Genomic DNA, 19,732 nt, shown 5'->3' with positions numbered 1-19,732 from the left:
GGACCTTCTGATCTTAAACTTGAAAAAAAAATTAACCCAAAATACCCTGATGTCAACAGTCAGTTCCTTTTTTATCCTTATTTTTCCCCCACTCCTCCTTGAAAGGAAAGAGACTTTGAAATGGCCAGTCTTCGGTTTGTTCATTTCTGCTTTCTTCAGCCCTTTTCTTCCTATAAAACCAATCTCCCCTGCTCAGCTCATTGGAACGCCTGCTCTGTTTATGAACTGGAATGTTGCCTGATTCTGAAATCACAAATAAAGCCAATATATCATGTACAGCTTTCAACAACAACAACAAGAAGGAAAAAAATAGGTCATACCAAAAAATGCAGGAATACAGTCTAGAGGCACAGCAAGTGTTAGAATCAGCGTGGTATGGAATTATCAAACTGGGAATTTAAAACCAGTAGGTTAAGGGCTGTCTGGATAAAGCAGACAGCACGCACAAGTTCATGGGTGAGGTCAACAGAAACAGAAAATCCAAAGATCTGCTGAAGATTAAAACATATAATTATGAATTATGAATGCTTTTGAAAGGCTGATTTGTTGACAGGACAGGGAGAGACTTTCTGAGTCAACAGGAACTTGCAAAACTGAAAAGAAAAAAGGCATATGCATGTCTGCATGCCCCCGTTTGCACCTGTGCCTGCACACATATATACACATCAATATTAAAGAACCGGGGAACAATTACAAACCCCCTGGCTTTCCAAGAACCTCAGGCAGATTCCCAGACTTTAAAATGACTTTCCGTTTACCTGCAAACGCTGGACTCCTGAGGTAAAGAAAACTCTCAGCCACTCTGACTACTTGTTGCCGTTATGTGGCGATAAAGGAGAAAGCTGAGTCAAAGGTTGGGAGCCAAAGCTCCCCGAAGAAGCCCCTTCTGTACTGAGGAGCCTGCAGAATGCTGGGTTAGCTGTCGGAGTTGGGGCAACTTGTTCCACAGCAGTAAGTACCTAGTCATGTGGGAAGACAATGAGGTCCCAGGTATTGGTGGTTCGGTTGAAAACCATTGAGGAAATATAAAGACCGTGAATGAGATGGAGGTGGACTAGCGTGGACTCACCCTCTCTGATGAGGAGCACCAGGAGGGGCAAAGGGCAGAACTCTATTTTCAGCATGAAAATATGAAAAGAAAAAGGTAGCAAAAAAATCATTAACAATGACAAACTCAGTATTAAAATATGATTTCTAAGGTTCCTTGGGACATCCAAACCAGGAGAAACTGAAATATTAGCCAGATGCAAAGTGTCACTATTAAGAGGGAGACAGAAAGTTTTCTAGTTATAGAAACAGAAAAATGAAATGATTGTGCTTTTATTCTTAAAATCGGGGATTAATCTTCAGTCTTTTGTGACCTGAAAAAGGAGTTCCAGACAATTCAATCTCTTTGAACTCACTCAGAATTTTTTTCTGGTCAGCTGACTATATAAATTAATAAGATTCTGCTGTGGGTTCAGTCTTAGCTAGAGAGATTTCAATAAACTTTCTAAAGCCATTGTACATTAATAGGTTCCCTGGAAATTTTCCAAGGCAGCCCCATAGCTCCCTTCCCAAAGTTGCAGGAGCTCCGCGTCGACCCAGAGTGCCTCCCTAGCAGTGTGATGGGGTAAAGCTTCTAGGGACCGCGACTTGGATTCTGGTGCCCGCCTTGTCTAACTAGCATGAGATCCTCAACCAAGACCTTCTGCTTCTGGAGCATCCTTATTTGACAAACACGGCTGACAATGGCATCCTTCACAGCACTGACGTTAAGATAAATAACAGATGGAATAAGGGCTTGCAAACTGTAAAGTGCAGTGCAAACCGAAAAGAATTCCTTTTAGCAGCCATGTTTTCAGAGAAGGCTGCCTCTCAGCTAGGGCCAAGCCTTCAGTCAGTTTAAATCTTTTATCAGGAGACGTTCCTCTCCAGCGTCGGCTCCCCTTTGAGCGTGGCCATCACCGCGCCCCTCTACATCGCCCCCCACTCTTTCCTCCCTTTACCTTCCTTCCGCTCCTTCTGTTTTCTCTTTCACTCTGCCTTCTCCCAGAGCGCTCTCTGACTTTCCTGTCGCCCCCTCTCTGTTTCCTTTACCGGGGAGACATTTCCCACTAGTAAAAGCTCCAGCCCTGTCCTTGAGGAAAGCATAGAAGACCCATCCTGTTTTCATTTGCCAGAGAAAGTGCCACCTGCAGAGTGAGGACTCATTCTCTGCAGTGCCGCAACCCTAAATGTCAGCTCTAAATTAACAGAGCTTCTGCAAGCCTGGGGCATTGAAGACCCGGAAAACTTAAATTCTAACCAACACCTCATTCTCCCAAAATCCTGGTCTAAATTTCGACATTCCTAAATCGACATCTCCGTCCCCCAGGGAAATATTTGGTGATTAAGAACACTGGTTTCAGAACTGATTAGGTCACCATGGGCAAGTGATCTAAGCTTCGTTTTCCCAGGAGAATGACGCCATCTGCTTCTAGGTCCTAAGTGTATTGGTTACTTTTCTCGCTCTATGATCAAATACCAGACAAGAAGCAACTTGTGGAAGGGTTATGCTAGCTCATAGTTTGGGGATACGGTCCACAATGACAGAGAGGTCGAGGCAACAGGCCATAGAGGCTGCTCATCGCCTTCCACCAGCCCTCAGGAAATGGATAGCAATGAATTCTGGAGCTCAGCAAGCTTTCTTCCTTTACGAAATCTCGCCCACAGAATGATGCTACCCACATGGACTGTGGGTCATCTGCCTCAGTATACCCAATCTACAAACTCTCTCACAGATATGCCCAGAGGTATGTCGCCAACTTGATCATAGGTCCTTGACAGTCAGTGTTAGCCTTCAACGTAACAGGGAGGTGGTGGCACACGCCTTTATCCCAGCACCGGGGAGAGAAAGCAGGCAGATCTCTGGGAGTTGGAGGCCAGCCTGGTCTACAAAGTGAATTTCGTTGTATAAAGTGCTTTCAAAGATGCCCCCACGGAGCAACCTGTAATTGTTTACTAGCAAATAGAGCCGTTGTACACAAGGCTCCGATTCAGTCCCTCTCTCCGTCTTGCCTAGCCTGCTGCCCTCACAACCCCTAGCGGACCACAGCAGGGCCTGGCTCCTCGGCAAAGCCATTCCTGCTGCAGAATCCTACAAGGACTTCTTCGGGCGCCTCTCATAGCTTGTGTCTGCACTACTCATCCACAAAGTACACTGCGCTTTCTTAGAGAAAGGCAAGGGCTGTTCTGTCGCTGGTCTCATTCAGGGCAAGTGGCTTTTATCGCTGGTACTGTGATATGAATCAGTACCAAACAGACTTCCGCGCAGGCCCGCTAATGTGTTTTCCTGGTTTCATTGAGGTAAGGTCTCACTCACACTTGTAGCCCAGCCTGACCTCAGAGTGTCCACGGCACACCTGCTCCAACCCGCAAAGGACTTAGAATTACATGCATGAGCTACTACATCCAACAAACCCTGAATCTCAAAATGTAAGTATACGCAGTGAAAAACATGGAAGGGAGAAATGTTGGTTGATTTGTTAGTTGGTTGGTTGGTTGGTTGGTTGGTTGGTTGGTTGGTTGGTTGGTTGGTCAATTAGTTGAATTTGATACCGGCTCTCACTATGCAGACCTGGCTGGCTTCAAACTACAGAAATCCACCTGCCTCTGGTTCCCTGGTGAAATGTGCCATTTTTAAGGTGAAACGGCTTGAAGCTCACTTTGTGTTCTCTAGATATAGTACTAACACAGCTTAGTCAGTAAAATCAAGGGAAAAAATAACATAAGAAAGATAAGCTTGAGAAGATAAAGCCATTAGGGTTTAAGAAAGGTGACGGCAACTGGCTGGAACCAGTAAATGTGTACCCAGGAATCTTGATCTTTAAAACTGGGAAAGTGTGGGGCTGGATAGGTGGCTCAGAGGTTAAGAGCACTGACTGTTTTCTCTGGAGTTCAATTCCCAGCAACTTCATGGTGGCTCACAACCCTCTATAATGAGATCTGGTGCCCCCTGCTGGTACACGTTCATGCAGAACATTGTATACATAATAAATAAATCTTTTTAAAAAAAATACAGGGAAAGTGTGGATCAAGGTTAGTTAGATTGTTTGTCTGCCCAGAACTCATGCGTTACTTTAGAGTCATTTGTTAATAAGAGGTGGGACCTTTAAGTCATGATTAGGTCATAAAGGCTAAATTGTAGATTAATGGGTCCTTCCCAATGGTCTGTTACAAAAAGCCAGCTGGCCGGGCGTTGGTGGCACACGCCTTTAACCCCAGCACTCGGGAGGCAGAGGCAGGTGAATCTCTGTGAGTTCAAGTCCAGCCTGGTCTACAAGAGCTAGTTCCAGGACAGGCTCCAAAACCACAGAGAAACCCTGTCTCGAAAAACCAAAAAAAAAAAAAAAAAAAAAAAAAAAAAAAAAGCCAGCTGTCTCTCAATGGTGCCTCATGTCCCACGATGCCTTGCACCACCTTGTGGCTCTGCAGAGTCTCTATCCAAAAGACTCCTCCATCAAAAGCAGCCCTTCACCCTTCAATGCTGAACCTCTCAGCTTCCAGAAATGGCAAACGGATAAACCTTTATTCCTTAAAATTTACCCAGCGATTTATATCTCCTGTCAAAAAAAAAAAAAAAAAAAAAAAAAAACACTGAATCAGTAAAGTTGAAGAGAGGATTGGCAGAAAAGGAAGGGCATTGGTGAGGAAAGCTCCACCTTAACACAGGGGTAGAGCTTCCCAGTTTCCAAGGATGAGTTTACAGAGCCCCATGAACTACAAGGAGGGTCAAGAAGGGGGAGATATCCCCTGCCTGTCTTTTAGACCCTATCCAAAGAGACAGAGCCAGGGTTAGTCTCAAAAGCAAGGTCAGTATTAAAAGCCTAGAAGCTGGACGTGGGAGTATATGCCTGTAATTCCAACACTCAAGAAACAAGGCAGGACAATTAAGAGTTTAAGCTTAGACTTATATTATAATATAATATAAGTTTGCTTCTAAAAGAAGTCTAAGATAGTTTTAAATGTCCTTACCCAAGGATGAGTTTGCTGACTTCTGAAAATAAAAGACCTTTAGTCTTGCCATTAGACACTGAAGCTTTAAGTGTGAACACAGTTCATAGATCAAACAATCACCAGTGCAGTTAGTGCCAAACCACCCTTGGAGATATTTGGCTAAGAATGAAAAAAAAGGAGAAGAAGAAGAAGAAGAAGAAGAAGAAGAAGAAGAAGAAGAAGAAGAAGAAGAAGAAGAAGAAGAAGAAGAAGAAGAAGAAGAAGAAGAAGAAGAAAGAAAAGAAAAGAAAGAAACCTGGTTACTGAGACTTTCAGAAGGGAGTCAACCAATGCTGAACTTCAAAGCTGAAACAAACTTGTGTCCCAGGACAGCTTCCTCCAGAAAAACTGGAGAGCACAGAGGCAGCATCCCCAGTTTTAGGATGCCTCAATGCCCCAGTGAGGTGTCGCAGTCAAAAGTCAGCATGTAGCAAAATGCCATCCTTAAAACTTCCTCAACAGTCTCAGCCAGCGTTCACGCTGGTGGTTACAGACTGAACTGTGAACCACCACACCCCACACCTTCTCCCGACTCCCACAAAATCTAAATGCTAAATCCCAGCTGCCAGTATGACTGTATTTGAAGTCAGGGCCTTTGAGGAAATAAGGAAAGTTAAATAAACCCTTGTAGGTTTCTGATCCAGCAGAACTGGTGTACTTTGTGGGTTGGAATTAGGTTTCACTATTCTCTCCTCTTCCTTCCTTACCCCTGCCCCGTGAGTGTGTGTGTGTGTGTGCATGTGTGTGCGTGTGTGTGTGTCCAAAGACAACCCATGGGAATCAACCCTCCCCTTTCACTCTATGGCGTCCAAGGATCAAATCTCAAAGATCAGGTATGGTGGCAAGTGCCTCTCCCCACTCAGCCTTCTCACCAGACCTGTTGTTGCTGCTATTGTTATTGTTGTTGTTGTTGTGTTTGTTTTCTGAGATAGTGTTCTCCTATATAGTTCTTGCTGACCTCCAGCTCACAATCCTCCCACCTCTACCTCCCCATAGTACTGGGGTGGCAGGTGTGCACCACCACACCCCCTGAACTGGTCTTGATAATAAAAGTGACTGGTAATCAATGCAGAGGAAAGGTCGTGTGATCACACGAGTGGTAGAAGCCAGCTGTGTGGACACCAGGGGGAGAGGCCTCACCGGAAACTAACCCTGACGGCACATTGGTCTGCAACTTGTAGCCTCCAGGACCCGTGAGAAAATTAATTTCTCTCTAAGCCACTTTATCTGCGGTATTCTACTATGGTAACTGGAATAGGCTAATGCAGGGGCCTAATGAATAACTGTGCAACACATTCAGACACACACATACACACACAAAGAGAGAGACAGAGAGAGGGGGAGACGGAGATGGAGACAGGCAGATTTTTGTGAGTTTGAGACCAGCCTGATCAACACAGGGAGACATCCAGGGCTACATAGAGCGACCCTGGCTCAAAAAATAAAAAAGAAATCTAGGTGTCTCCAGATGTCCAGCTAGCTGTCTAGAGGTTCCTGGAACCACTAATTTGGGTCTGTAAGGGAGGCTTCACAAGACAGGTTTTGTTAATTAAATGCTGACCACTGGTGGGTGAGATGGTTCTCCAGTTAAGAGAGTTTGCTGTTGCTTCAGAGGGTACAAGTTTGGTTCCCAGCATTCCCTAGAAGTATCTCCACTTCTAGGGAATCTAACACCCTTTTGTGGATTCCACAGGCACCCACACCATGTGACATACACACAGATACATGTATAAGTCCACAAGTACCCACATACACATGTAAGCACACATATACATAAAATAATTAAAAAGTAAATATTGTTTAAAACACTAGCCACTGATCATAATGGTCTGTGTGTTGAGGGAGGGGGATGAATGTTTCAACCCCCCAAACACAGGACACAGTGCATCCCCTACCCCCACCACCACCGTGCCCAGGAAACAGTGTGTCCCCCACACACACACCACCCTGCCCAGGAAACAGTGCATCACCCACCACCACCACCCTGCCCAGGAAACAGTGCGTCCCTCACCACCCTCACCCTGCCCTGGACTCCCAGTCACCAGATCTCTCATTTAGGTTACAAAAACATCCATCACCTGAGTGACAGCAAGGGTCTTAGGAGCTATGCGCTGGGACCTAAGGGCACAGACCAAATATGCATTTCCTAATACATCACAATACCACGGCGGTCGTTTCTCACACGGCAAGGCAGCTCTGCAGCCCAGGATTGTAAACCTCACGTTTGCTAAGAAAGAAAAGCACAGTTCAGAGAAATTATGTGATACAGCCAAGGTCACAGGACCCCAGTAGCCTGGACACCAAGCACTGGGCAACTGTCACACTGCTATATTCCCTGATGCTTTTCTCTTCTTTGTTTTTCTTTCCGAGACAGGGTTTCTCCATGTAACAGACCTAGCTATCCTGGAACTTGCTTGGTAGACCAGGCTGGCCTTGAACTCACAGAGCTCCTCCTGCCTCTGCACTCCCAAGTGCTGGAATTCAAGGTGTGTACCACCAGTGCCCAGTGGTTTTCTTACTTTTTGGTTCAATATCTTAGGCATCTTCAGATATTTGCTTTTGTTGGTATCCTAGCGATGTAAAGATGTTGATGCACTCTCCACAATGAGAGCCACGAGAACAAAGGAATACAATGGATAGAAATTTAAGTACAGGAACTTTATCAGAAGGGCTTGAAAGAGATATATCAATCACTTGAGCTGAAGATAAGGGAGGAAGATCAAAAGTTCTAGGCCAGCCTGGGCTACATTGCCCAGAGTGATGAAGGCCTGTAATCCCAACACTGCAGAGGCTATAGCAGGACAAGGTCAAGTCTGAGGTTAGCCTGTGCTACATAGCAAAACGGTCTAAATAGCAAGGAAGAAAGGGAGAAAATGAGAAAATAAAAAGAGGCTCCCTGTACTGGCCTCTGCCAAATCCATATCTCCAATAAACTCTGTCATTTGTGGGAGGGTAGAAGCAGGGGCAAGACAAGGTCTCTCTGTGTATCCCTGGCTATCCTGGAACTCTCTCTATAGACTATAGACTAGGATGACCTCGAACTGAGATCCAACTGCACTGCCTTCCAAGTCCTGGCATGAAAGGCTTGAGCCACCACTGCCTATCCCTGTCATTCTTTTTTTTAATATTAATGATTTATTTATTCTTATGTGCATTGGTGTTTTGCCTGCAGGTATGTCTGTATGAGGATGTCAGATCTCCTGGAACTGGAGTTACAGACAGTTACGAGCTGCCAGGTCAGTGCTGGAAATTAAACCCAGGTGCTCTGCAAGGGCAGTCAGTGCTTTTTTTTAATATTTATTTATTTATTGTGTATACAATATTCAATATTCCGTCTATATATATGCCTGAAGACCAGAAGAGGCCACCAGACCTCACTACAGATGGTTGTGAGCCACCATGTGGTTGCTGGGAATTGAACTCAGGACCTTTGGAAGAGCAGGCAATGCTCTTAACCGCTGAGCCATCTCTCCAGCCCCCAGTGCTTTTAACCATTGAGCCATCTCTCCAGCCCTTTTTAAATTAAATTATATACATTAGCTGCTTTCTAACTCTTCAAGAATTTTCATGCATGAAGTTTGTTATAATTATCAAATCTGCAATGCATTTTTCTGATTTTAACCTTTAAAAATGTCTTTTTAACCATCAAATTAAAGCACCTTGTTTCTGCCATTCATATAAGCAAGAATTTCTCTCTTTTTTTTATTCGAGGGCTTAGCTCTCTCTGCAATAGCATACGATGCTTTTAACTGTGTGATCACTCTGCCATCTAGCTTCCTAAGCCTATATAGCTTTCCCTGAGAGTCTCCTGGGCCACGTTAGGACTGAGCACGCTTTGGTTCGAAGTACATTGTTTTAGAACCCTTAACAAATGTTCAATCATGCTAGAGAGAAATCATGATAACTGATAACAGGAGGCATCGTGTCTCCTCCGAAACAAGGAACGGACCTTATTTGAAAGGTCAATCTATAGCGTTGTCAGAGACCCCAGGGCCAGGTACGATTGCTGCTTGTTAAATAAAGGTCAATTGAGCAGACGTTTTCCCCCAAGAATCTAGAATGCAGATTGGGGACTTAAGCTTCACGGGTTAATGTGAAAGGCCAACAGACCAAGCGAGCATCCTTCCTTCTGTTGTTTGCTGCGTCCTGCACACGTGGGCGAAAAGGCCAGGTTTTCCCTAGTAGTCTGCATCTGACTGACCAACCCTGCTACTCTGAAGTTACCAAGAGTAACAATTAATATGGGAATTGTATTGTTTCTAGACAATGATAACATACCCCAAGGAAACAAGGGAGCTCTCTATTTTGGCTTGAAACTGTGTTTGAGGTCATACTACAGCCCTTTCCTTGAGTGACCAATATTAGGAAATAAATGTCTTCCTCAGGCTCAAGGAATGAGAATAACTTGAGTAGCAAACAGCGATACAGCTGTTCTCACCCACATGGGGAGCCAGATGTTTGCCTGTGAAGATGCTCCTTTGTTACTAGAGGGTTTGTACATGCTTGTTCTGGAGGTCTTGGCAGCCTGTCACGTCCCTCTGGAGCTCCTCTCTCTCTCACAGCTCTTTCAGCAAAAGCATCTAATTTGGCAGTTGGAGAGATGGCTCAGTGGTTAAGAATACTTACTGACTGCTCTTCCAGAGGTCCTGAGTTTGAGTCCCACCAACCATATGGTGGCTCACAACCACGATGAGATCTGGCACCCTTTTCTGGCCTGCAGGCAGAACACTGTATATATAATAAATAAATAGATTTTTTAAAAAAAATGCATCTAATTTGAAAATGTTTTCAGTTGAACCTAAATGGAAAAAAAAAAAAAGGCTACTGGGTGTGGTGGCGCACGCCTTTAATCCCAGCACTTGGGAGGCAGAGGCAGGAAGAATTCTGATTTTGAGAATAGCGTATATAAAGAGACCCTATCCAAAAAAAAAAATCATTTGTTTTCTATATCCATCAAAACACTTTAATCCCATTAATCCCAGTACCAGGAAGGCAGAGGCAGGCAGGTAGATCTCTGTGATTTTTAAGGCCAGCCTAGTTAGTCTACATAGAGAGTTCTAGAATAGCTAGAACTACATAGAGAGACCCTGTCTTACAAAAAGAAAAAGAAAGGAAAGGAGGGAGGGAGGGAGAAAGGAAGAGATTAAGAGAAGAAAAAGAAAACTTTGTGGTGCTACACAGATTATTAGAAATGGGTTAGTCAAGATGTGAGAGTTAGCCAGTAAGAGGCTAGAGCTAATGGACCAAGCAGTGTTTAAAAGAATACAATTTGTGTGTTGTTATTTCGGGGATAAGCTATCTGCGATCCAGGTGGGAATGCAGCCCGCAGCTCCTTCTACAATCCAGTATCAGCTATCTGACATCCAATATCAGATCCATTCGGCTATGGGTGCTGATCTTGCCTTTAATCACCCCTTTGCATTCTGAATTAGCATTTTTAAAAGCCAAAGTTTCAATTAGTATTTGTCTAACTTCTGGATATGATATCCTATTTACAGCTGAAGTCAATCTTTGTGAAAAATCAGTGAAAACTTCTTTGGGGACTTGTATAATTTTAGTAAATGATTTAATCCTCTTTCCTGATTCTTCAACCTTGTCCCAAGCATTCAAAGCTGCTATATGGCATAGAATCAAGGTATTATCATCAAATAGAGACTCTCTTTGCAAATCAGAATACTGGTCCCCACGAGAAGCTGGTCTTTGGAAATCTCATGACCGCTATTGCTATTTCATTGTTCCTTGACTCTAGTTCCTTCTCTCTACCATGTTCTCCATTGTTACTGAGGAACAGCATTTAATACTGCTGTAACTAAATCTTTCCAGTCTTATGGAACAATTGTATTCCGAGTTGCCCATAAATTTAACATCTGTTTCACAAAGGGTGAATTCATGCCGTATGAAATGACTGCTACCTTAAATCTCTCCAGATCTACCATATCATTTCTATGGGACTCCAATTAACTTCTGCATAGCCTTAATGGTGCCTATTGTCTGGTAGTCGTTCTTGTATGGTAACTGGATAAATTAAGGCTGTTTTGCTCTAATAACTGTAGGCTGCTCTTCTGCAGTTCCATAATGCAATGGGGTGGTAGGTCCTGCTCTAAATTCCTGTTTGTGTCGGAGTATGTTTCTTATTTTTATTAGTGGGTCTTTCTAAAGTCTGTATCTTATCAGTAGTATGGATTATGTTACATACTTATTTCCAGAACTATGGACTTTGATGGGTTAGATCTTGTATCTTATCAGCCAAACATTCTTTTGACTTCAGCTGTGACTGCGCTGTTGTTTCAGTCAATGATTGTGACCCCACGGTCACTGGCCTGCTCCTCTAGGGCAGCTGACCACTCAGGTCACAGCCTGGGGGGGTTCTATTCCCACAGGCACTTGCCCTGCTGCTGCTGCTAAAGGTAACATTAATGAAATCTCTAGCACTCCACTTACAAAGAAAACTTAAAATTCAAAGGCTGTGGCGAAAACCTGCTATCTCAGAGAAGCTGAGTAGCAAAAGGCTAACCTTTTCTCCTCGCTGGTAACCCGTGATTGCACTCCTCCAAACCAGAAACTACTACTTCCTGTGCCTCTCTATCTCTCCCAGAAGCCCTCTGATACTCTATGATTACTTCCTGTCAAATAGTTGCTAACTCAGCCTCCTAACCCAAGGTTGATTTTATTTAATAAATGTAAATGCAAACTCGGGGTTCACAGTGTGGTCAAATATCCCCCACTGTTATTGCATTATTAGTCCATTTAGACACTTTCCAGAACTATGGACTTTGATGGGTTAGATCTCTGTTTTCGTTTTGAATGGTGGTGCTGTCTACATGATGAGTTTTACAACCCGAATGGCACTTCCATCATGGGTAAGGTCTGGGGCCCTGGTACGCTTACTCTGAGGGAACAGCAGGCACAAGGGTGAAGATACCCAGGGGTCCTGATTGTTTTTTGAAGGTTTTTTTGTTTTTTTTATGATGTTCAAAAAGAGTTTGGTTACTAGAAACATAGTGAGGATGGTTCTTTGTTTTGCTTGATTATGTTACATACTTATTTCTGTTGCACATGTTCCTTCGTATAATGGGAAATTATAATTAAACCAATGATCTGATTTTAATAATATGCATAGCCAATTACTCATAGGCCTAAAATGGTAAGCAGAAAATTCTCCCTAAAAGTTCACTTGAAGATATAGCTTTGCCTTACTGCACGTGCACCCAAAATCAGTTGAGGCCAGATCAGCCCATCTTGTATGGTGTCCAGACATAACTAGGAGTATGACTGACTAGAAGCTGTCATGGTCGTTAGGAAGGAAGAAACCCGCTCCATTTTTGAAGTCAGGTGTATATGCAGCTCAAAGCAGGTTGGGGGGAACATGGGGATCCTAGATTACTAACAGGTTATGAAGAACATTGTTTAAGTGCAGTGTAAGGATCTCAGAGTGTCAAGTACAATATCAGAGCGGGGCTGTGTATAACCCAAATCAAGTGGAGTTATTAAATAGGTTATTAAACTATTCTCTATTCTTGCTTGCCTTAAACAGGAGAATACACACACACAAACACACATATATCCTAATCCAAACATGCTTGCAAACACTTGTAATCCCAGCTTGGGAGGTAGAGCTGGGGACACAGGAGTTTAAGACTATACTAGCCTCTGCCGCACAGCAAGTTCAACGCCAGTCTTGACTTCATGAGAAGCCTGTATCATAAGAAAAGAAAAGGAAAGGAAAAGAAAAGAAAAAAGAAAAGAAAAGTCAGGCAGTGGTGGTGCACAACTTTTGATCCGAGCTCTCAGGAGGCAGAGGCAAGCGAAATTCTGAATTCAAGGCCAGCCTGGTCTACAGAGTGAGTTCTATGACAGGAAAAGACAAAAGAAGACAAGGAGAGATGGACAAACGGAGGAAGGAGAAAGAGAGATAAAGAGGAAATAAATATATTGGGATTGGAGAGATGGCTCCGTGGGTAGGCATTTGTCGCACAAGCAGACCTTAAGTGTCGGCACAAATGCTGGGTAGGCCTACCTGTAACACCAGTTCCTAAGCGGTAGAGACAGGGGATTCCCCATAGCAAGCTGCAGGCCACACTAGCCAAGCTGGCAAACTCTAGGCTCAAATGAGAGTCCTAGTCTCAATATATATAAGGTAGAGTAAAACCACAGAAGATACCTGACATCAGTCTCTGTCCACCACACACATTAGCACACACCCAAACACATACATGCATACACACACATACCACACATAGATACGCAAAAAACAGAAAGGAAAAACCTACCCCCCACACACACACACACACAAAATAAGGTAGCACTATCAATAATGCCCATAATGTAAAAACTCTGGCCTTGAAGTCAGTTGATCAAATTATAGCTACACAGCTTATTAGCTGTGCATCTTCAAGTCATTTAATCCCTAGCAGCCTCGGTTTTATGGCCTATAAAACACACATAACAACCGTTATCTGCTTTTCAGAAGATCAGTGGAGACAGTGTGTGAGAAACTGCTCTATGGCACTAAATAAATATGAAATCTTTGTGGCTACAAAACCTTGAGTCTGAAGATATCTTTCAAAGAACACTCAGATGTAACAGCTGTATTTTGTTGGATTTTTGGTTTTGGTTTTGCTGTGTGTTGTTCTGAGACAGAGTCTCACTGTCTAGGTGACCTAGAACTTACTATGTAGACCAGGCTGGCTTCAAACTCAGAGAGCCTCCTGCCTGCCTCTTGCTTCTGGAGTGCTGGGATTAAAGACATTTGCTATCATGAGTTGCTAAACAGTAGTGTTTTTCCCCATAGGCTGCAAAATGACCCTGGCATGACAACAGGTTAAGATGAGAAGATAAAGGAATGAGTGCTGAGAACGGGATCCTAGAGCAGGGGGATGGCTGGATGAAACAAGGTCTCTCCAGGAGTCCCGGAGCAGGAGGATGGCTGGATAAACATGGTCTCTCCAGGAGTCCTGGCTGGGCACCAGCACATGAGTCCTAACTGGGCGTTTAGCACGACCCTGGGCCAAAGGCAGTTTAACAGAGCATAAACTCATGCCAGTAACCCCAGAAATTTGGAAGCCGAGGCAGGAGAACTGCTTTGAGTTCAAAGCCAGCCTGTACTACATGGTAAAACTCTAGGCTGGTCTGGGTTTACAGAGCAATATCTTGTCTCAAAAAATGAAACATAATAGCAACAACAATGATAATATAAAAAACTAAATCCTGCAGGGGTAAAGTTGGCTTCTCCACGGCTTAGCTATCCCTAACTGGATTTCTTCAGGGTGTCTGTGCTGGTAGAATGAACCAGCTTTATCTTCTACAGTGGTTCTCAACCTGTGATTCAGGACCCCTTCAGAGTTGCGTGTCAGGTATTTACGTTATGATTCATAACAATAGCAAAATTACAGTTTAAAGTAGCAATGAAATAATTTTATGGTTGGGGCGGTCACCGCAACATGAGGAGCTGTGTTAAAGGGTCCCAGCAAGAGGAAGGTTGAGAACCATCGGTCTTGGGGCTGCAGTTCCAATTCTGTGCGGGTTTCCGCAAGCCTTCTCCCTCTGCCGCTGGCGGGATGCATCATCTGTGCCGAAAGTCCGCACTCAATCTTGATGAATGTTAATATGAGTTAATTAGCATCAGAGGAAGAGCAGATGCCCGAGTGCCCAGTGAAGCGGGATTTGCGGGTAGGGGAAGCGAGAACACGGAAGGGGCAGGGCGAGCAGGGCTCAGCCTGGGAAAGTCAATGAATACACCGCCGAGAACCAGGTTCCATTTCTTTTTGTCTTATTCTCTTATTGATTTGCCTGTGCTGCCGTGAATGTTTATCACTCTGTCAACTAGTCCTTTAATTTGCAATCTTGTTATTATTTAGGAAATAAAATGCAAACCTCCTTTAGCATTAATATAATGAGACATTACACTTTATGGGCAATTGTTAGGGGTTTTAGCAACCCATATATCTCTGGTTCCCGGGGAAAAGACTTATTGATTTTTCCAGCAGTTGCTGTTAAAGCTTGCTATTCAGCAGTGGCGTCTCAGTGTGTCGACACAGGGGAGCTGTTTACACAATCGGCGTAATTACTACCAGGTTGCACAAGTACACCGCGCTATTGACACTTACACTCTTACAGTGTTATTAAGCTGAGCCATTTTTTCTCGCTTGCTGCTTCAACACTTGAAATTTTAAACATACCTACGGCGCTCACTTCTGGATTTAGATTATATACAGTCGGAACTTCCGAAGTTATCTCTTGAATATGGCTGCAGCCAAACACATCCTCAGCTTGGTCAGTGCTATGCAAGAAGAAAGGGGTGGGTTTTTTCCTCTCTCTCTGTAAAAGGGCTCCTCACTTATTTCTCCAGATATTTCTTTACTCTTCTCCCCTTCTTCAAAACCTCAGCAACAAGCTATAGTCTTCCAATGAAAATAAACTCCTTCCCTGTTTGTGCAGGATCTTGTGTAAATGTTGTAAGATTATCTTAACTGTCTTTTTTTTTCTAAGACAGGGTTTCTCTGTGTAACTTTGGAGACTGTTGGAACTTGCTCTGTAGACCAGGCTGTGGAAGGACGCTTAAAAGAAATCCCACACTAGCTCAGAATTGAGAAATAGATGGTTCTCACAAATCAGAATCCTCTGTTTGAATGGAGAACAGAAACCGAATCCAGAAACCAGAAAGAGCAGCCATAAAAGAGGCTGGATGCAAGCTCTACATCAGCATATATAGTATAAGAGGCCACGCCCCAGAAGGTGAGAAACCACTGGCTGTAAGACTTCCTACAGCACCAGGCTGGCCTCGAACTCACAGAGATCCGCCTGCCTCTGCCTCCCAAGTGCTGGGATCAAAGGCGTGCGCCACCACCGCCCGGCCCCTCTGGGTGTTTTCTTTTTTTTTTTTTTTAATTTTTTTTTATTCTTTTTTAATTAAAATTTCCAACTGCTCCCCGTTTCCCATTTCCCTCCCCCTCCTCCCACATATTGCCCCCTCCCCCCGCTCCCCTCCCCCTATTCCCACTCCACTTCTCCTCCCCCCAGTCCACTCCCCCTCCCTCTCGATACTGAAGAGCAGTCCAAATTCCCTGCTCTACAGGAAGACCAAGGTCCTCCCACTTCTATCTAGGTCCAGGAAGGTGAGCATCCAAACAGGCTACGCTCCCACAAAGCCAGTTCATGCGATGGATCGAGAGAGAGACAGAGACCCAATTTGGAGCAACCGTCTGAGCTCTTAAGGTCCAAATGAGGAGCAGAAGGAGGGAGAACATGAGCAAGGAAATCAGGACCACGAGGCGTGCACCCACCCACTGTGACAGTGGAACTGATCTATTGGGAGCTCTACAAGGCCAGCTGGACTGGGACTGAATAAGCATGGGTTGAAACTGGACTCTCTGAACAAGGCGGACAATGAAGGCTGATGAGAAGCCAAGGACAATGGCACTAGGTTTCGATCTGGGTGTTTTCTTATAGCAACAGGAAAAGAAACTAAGACATAGTGCTACAGGCCTTCAAAACATCTGTGAGGGAGTCCAGCAGTGGTCTACAACAGTCAGAATCATTGACATACAGAACAGACAGGTGAATTAACAGAATAAACAAAGAAAAACAGTTCTAGCTTTTAAAGACTTTGTTTTTCATATAATTTCTCACTAGCCCACGCTGTCCTGGAACTCACTATGTAGCCAAGCTTCAGACCATTATTTTCTCCTGCCTCCACTTCCCAGTGCTAGGATTACAGGTGTGAGTCACCACAGCCTAAGAAACTTCCTAATTAAACAGACTGTCAGGACCCACACTCAATCCTCACAGGGGTTAGGGTAAAAAGTCCAAGTTCATTTCTGGGTTTGAAAACCCACCAAGAGGCCAGGCATGAGGGCATATGCCTTTAATCCCAGCACTCGGGAGGAAGAGACAGGTGAATCTCAATGAGTTCAAGGCTAGCCAAGTCTATAAAGCAAGTTCCGGGACAGCTAGGGTTATACAGAGAAGCCCTGTCTCAAAAAGCTGAAAGAAATAAAGAGAGAGGGAGAGGGAAAGAGGGAGAGAGGGAGGGAGGGAGGGAGGGAGGGAGGGAGGGAGGGAGGGAGGGAGGGAGGGAGGGAGGGAGGGAGGGAGGGAGAAAACCTTTCAAAACCTGCCAATCCCTGAGCTTGAAATCCCACCAATCCCTGGACTTGTCTTAAAATCCTACCAATCCCCACCCTGGAAAACTCAGCTCCACTCCCAAGAAACCATATATAAAGCCTGCCTCTTGCTGTGTTCTTTGCCTTTTCTTGCACAAGCAGAAGCAGCCTCCCTCTCAGGTCTCTCCCAATAAATCTCTTGTGTGAAGTTTGTTGTGTGGTCCGACTTTGTGGTATTCCTTGGCTCCCAACTTCCAGGATTTCTTTCCCTTCAAAGAAAACTCTTGCACTGGGGACACTTTTTCCCCTCAGAACTTAACACTGCCATAAGGGAAGCCTTTCCTTTCAGAGCTGTGACACTCTCATTGGGGAAGCCTTCCCCTCAGGGCTGTAACACTCCCCATTGGGGAAGTCTTTCCCCTCAGGGCTGAAGAGTGAAACACTGCCACCTTTGTTGACCAAGACCATGGCCACGCCTTCCAGAGACTGACTCTGTGGTTTTTCTTACATATTTAAACCTAGAAGAATTTATGACCTGTATGTAATCTTTACAACAAGAATTTTTTTTTTTTTTTTTTTTTTTTTTTTTTTTTTTTTTTTTTTTTGGTTTTTCGAGACAGGGTTTCTCTGTGGTTTTGGAGCCTGTCCTGGAACTAGCTCTTGTAGACCAGGTTGGTCTCGAACTCACAGAGATCTGCCTGCCTCTGCCTCCCAAGTGCTGGGATTAAAGACATGCACCACCACCGCCCGGCTTACAACAAGAATGAATTCTATTGGCTGATACACAGGGCCTAGAGGAAGGAGCAGTGATAAGCATAAGGATAGATTCTTGTCACCAAATTGTCTGACTATTCCAGGTGACTAGGCATCATTCATTTCCTTCTGTTGAAGAAACTAGGCCTGCATGATTGACAGTCCTGGTTTCCCAATGCTTATTCTACACTGTGTTTCTACAGCAAATCACCTTCAATTCAAGACTACATAATAATTAACCTACCCAGATTCAGCTTTTTTAAAAACTCCATACAGGACATCTGTAACCAGCACAAATAACTTTAAAAGACTGGTTTGTAATATTATTTATGTGTCTCTGTGTGTGTCTTGTACTTGTTTCTGCAGAGGCTGGAAAAGGTGTCAGAACCTACACCTATATTGGAATGGGTACTGGCAAAAGGTCTGAGCCATCTCTACAGCCCTACAAAGAACTTTTCAAAAAAGATTTCATTAGCTGGGTGTGGTGGTACACACGTTTAATTCCAGCACTTGAGAGGCAGAGGCAAGAGGATCTCCGTGAGTTCGAGGCCAGCCTAGTCTTTGCAGAAATAGAATCCCTGCAAATTGAGAGCAGCTGGGGATGGAGAGATGGTTTAGCTGTTAAGAGCGCTTACTGCTTACTTACTAGAGTTCTGTTCCCAGATCCTACCTGGAGGCTTACAACTGTTACTCCAGTTTTGGGGAAACCTGTGGACTCTTTCTGCCTCTGCAAGTACTTGAACTCATAAGGTCATAACACCCCAATACACACACACATTTGCACATATTTGTAAATAAAAAAAAATTTAGTGTGTGTGAGAGAGAAACAGAGAGACAGACAGAGATGGTTCAGTGTTAAGACCATTTATCCTTCTTGCAAAAGACGTGAGTTCGGTTCCCTACACGTATATTAGGCAGCTCACAAACAGTTGCCTCCCACTCCAGTTGTAGCAAGGTCGGTAGTCTCCATGGGCACCTGCACATGCACAATAACTTCACACAAACACACGTATACACATAACGTAAAAAAAATAAAATTAAATAATTTTTTCAAAACAAATACCAGCAATAGATATCCTGAAAATGAGAAAATTCTAGGGCCCTTACACTTAAGTATTTGACCCTCTGTCTTGCAGAGGTTAGACTTGTTCTGTACAGAATCACATGGAATTTGGGTGACAAATGAAATTAGCAAAGGCAGTCGGAAGGCTGCCTGAAAGAAGGCACTGTCAGAGCACTCTCGGGTTAGAATGAGCTGGCTGACATTATGTGGAGAGAGTTTAAATTGGAGGTCTCCATCAAATCCCTCCCACTCAGAGCTCACGGAATCCTGAGGAAGAGAAGGCAGAAAGATTGTAGGAGTGGGGGGTGGACACCAGGTCCTTTGAATCCATTAAGCAAGGCACTTACGACCTCATTTAGACTGAAGCAGCAAGCACTGGTCCCACATGGGCCTAGACCAGGTCCTCTGCGTACATATTATAGCTATTAGCTTAGTATTTTTATGGGATGCCTGATGTGAGAATGAGTGGGTCTCTAACTCTTGTTCCTGCTTTGGGACTCTTTTCCTCCTGTTAGGCTGCCTTGTCCAACTTCAATGTAAGTTTTTGCTTCATCTTATATTTTCTTTTGTCATGTTTGGTTGTTATCTCTTAGAAGCCTGTTCTTTTCTAATGGGAGACAGAAGGGAGTGGATCTGGAAGGGAAGGGAGGTGGAGAGGAACTCAGAGGAGTAGAATGAGGGAGGGGAGAGAGGGAGAGTGTAATCAGGATATACTGTATGAGAAAACAATAGTTTCAATAATAATCATAGTCATAACAGAATGAGCTGGCATAAGGAGAAAAAGCCTAACAATACTAAT

Source organism: Chionomys nivalis, chromosome 10, assembly GCF_950005125.1.
Source record: "Chionomys nivalis chromosome 10, mChiNiv1.1, whole genome shotgun sequence".
In the NCBI taxonomy this organism is placed as follows: domain Eukaryota; kingdom Metazoa; phylum Chordata; class Mammalia; order Rodentia; family Cricetidae; genus Chionomys; species Chionomys nivalis.
The sequence above is the reverse complement of the archived record's forward strand: the minus strand, read 5'-3'. Positions refer to the sequence as shown.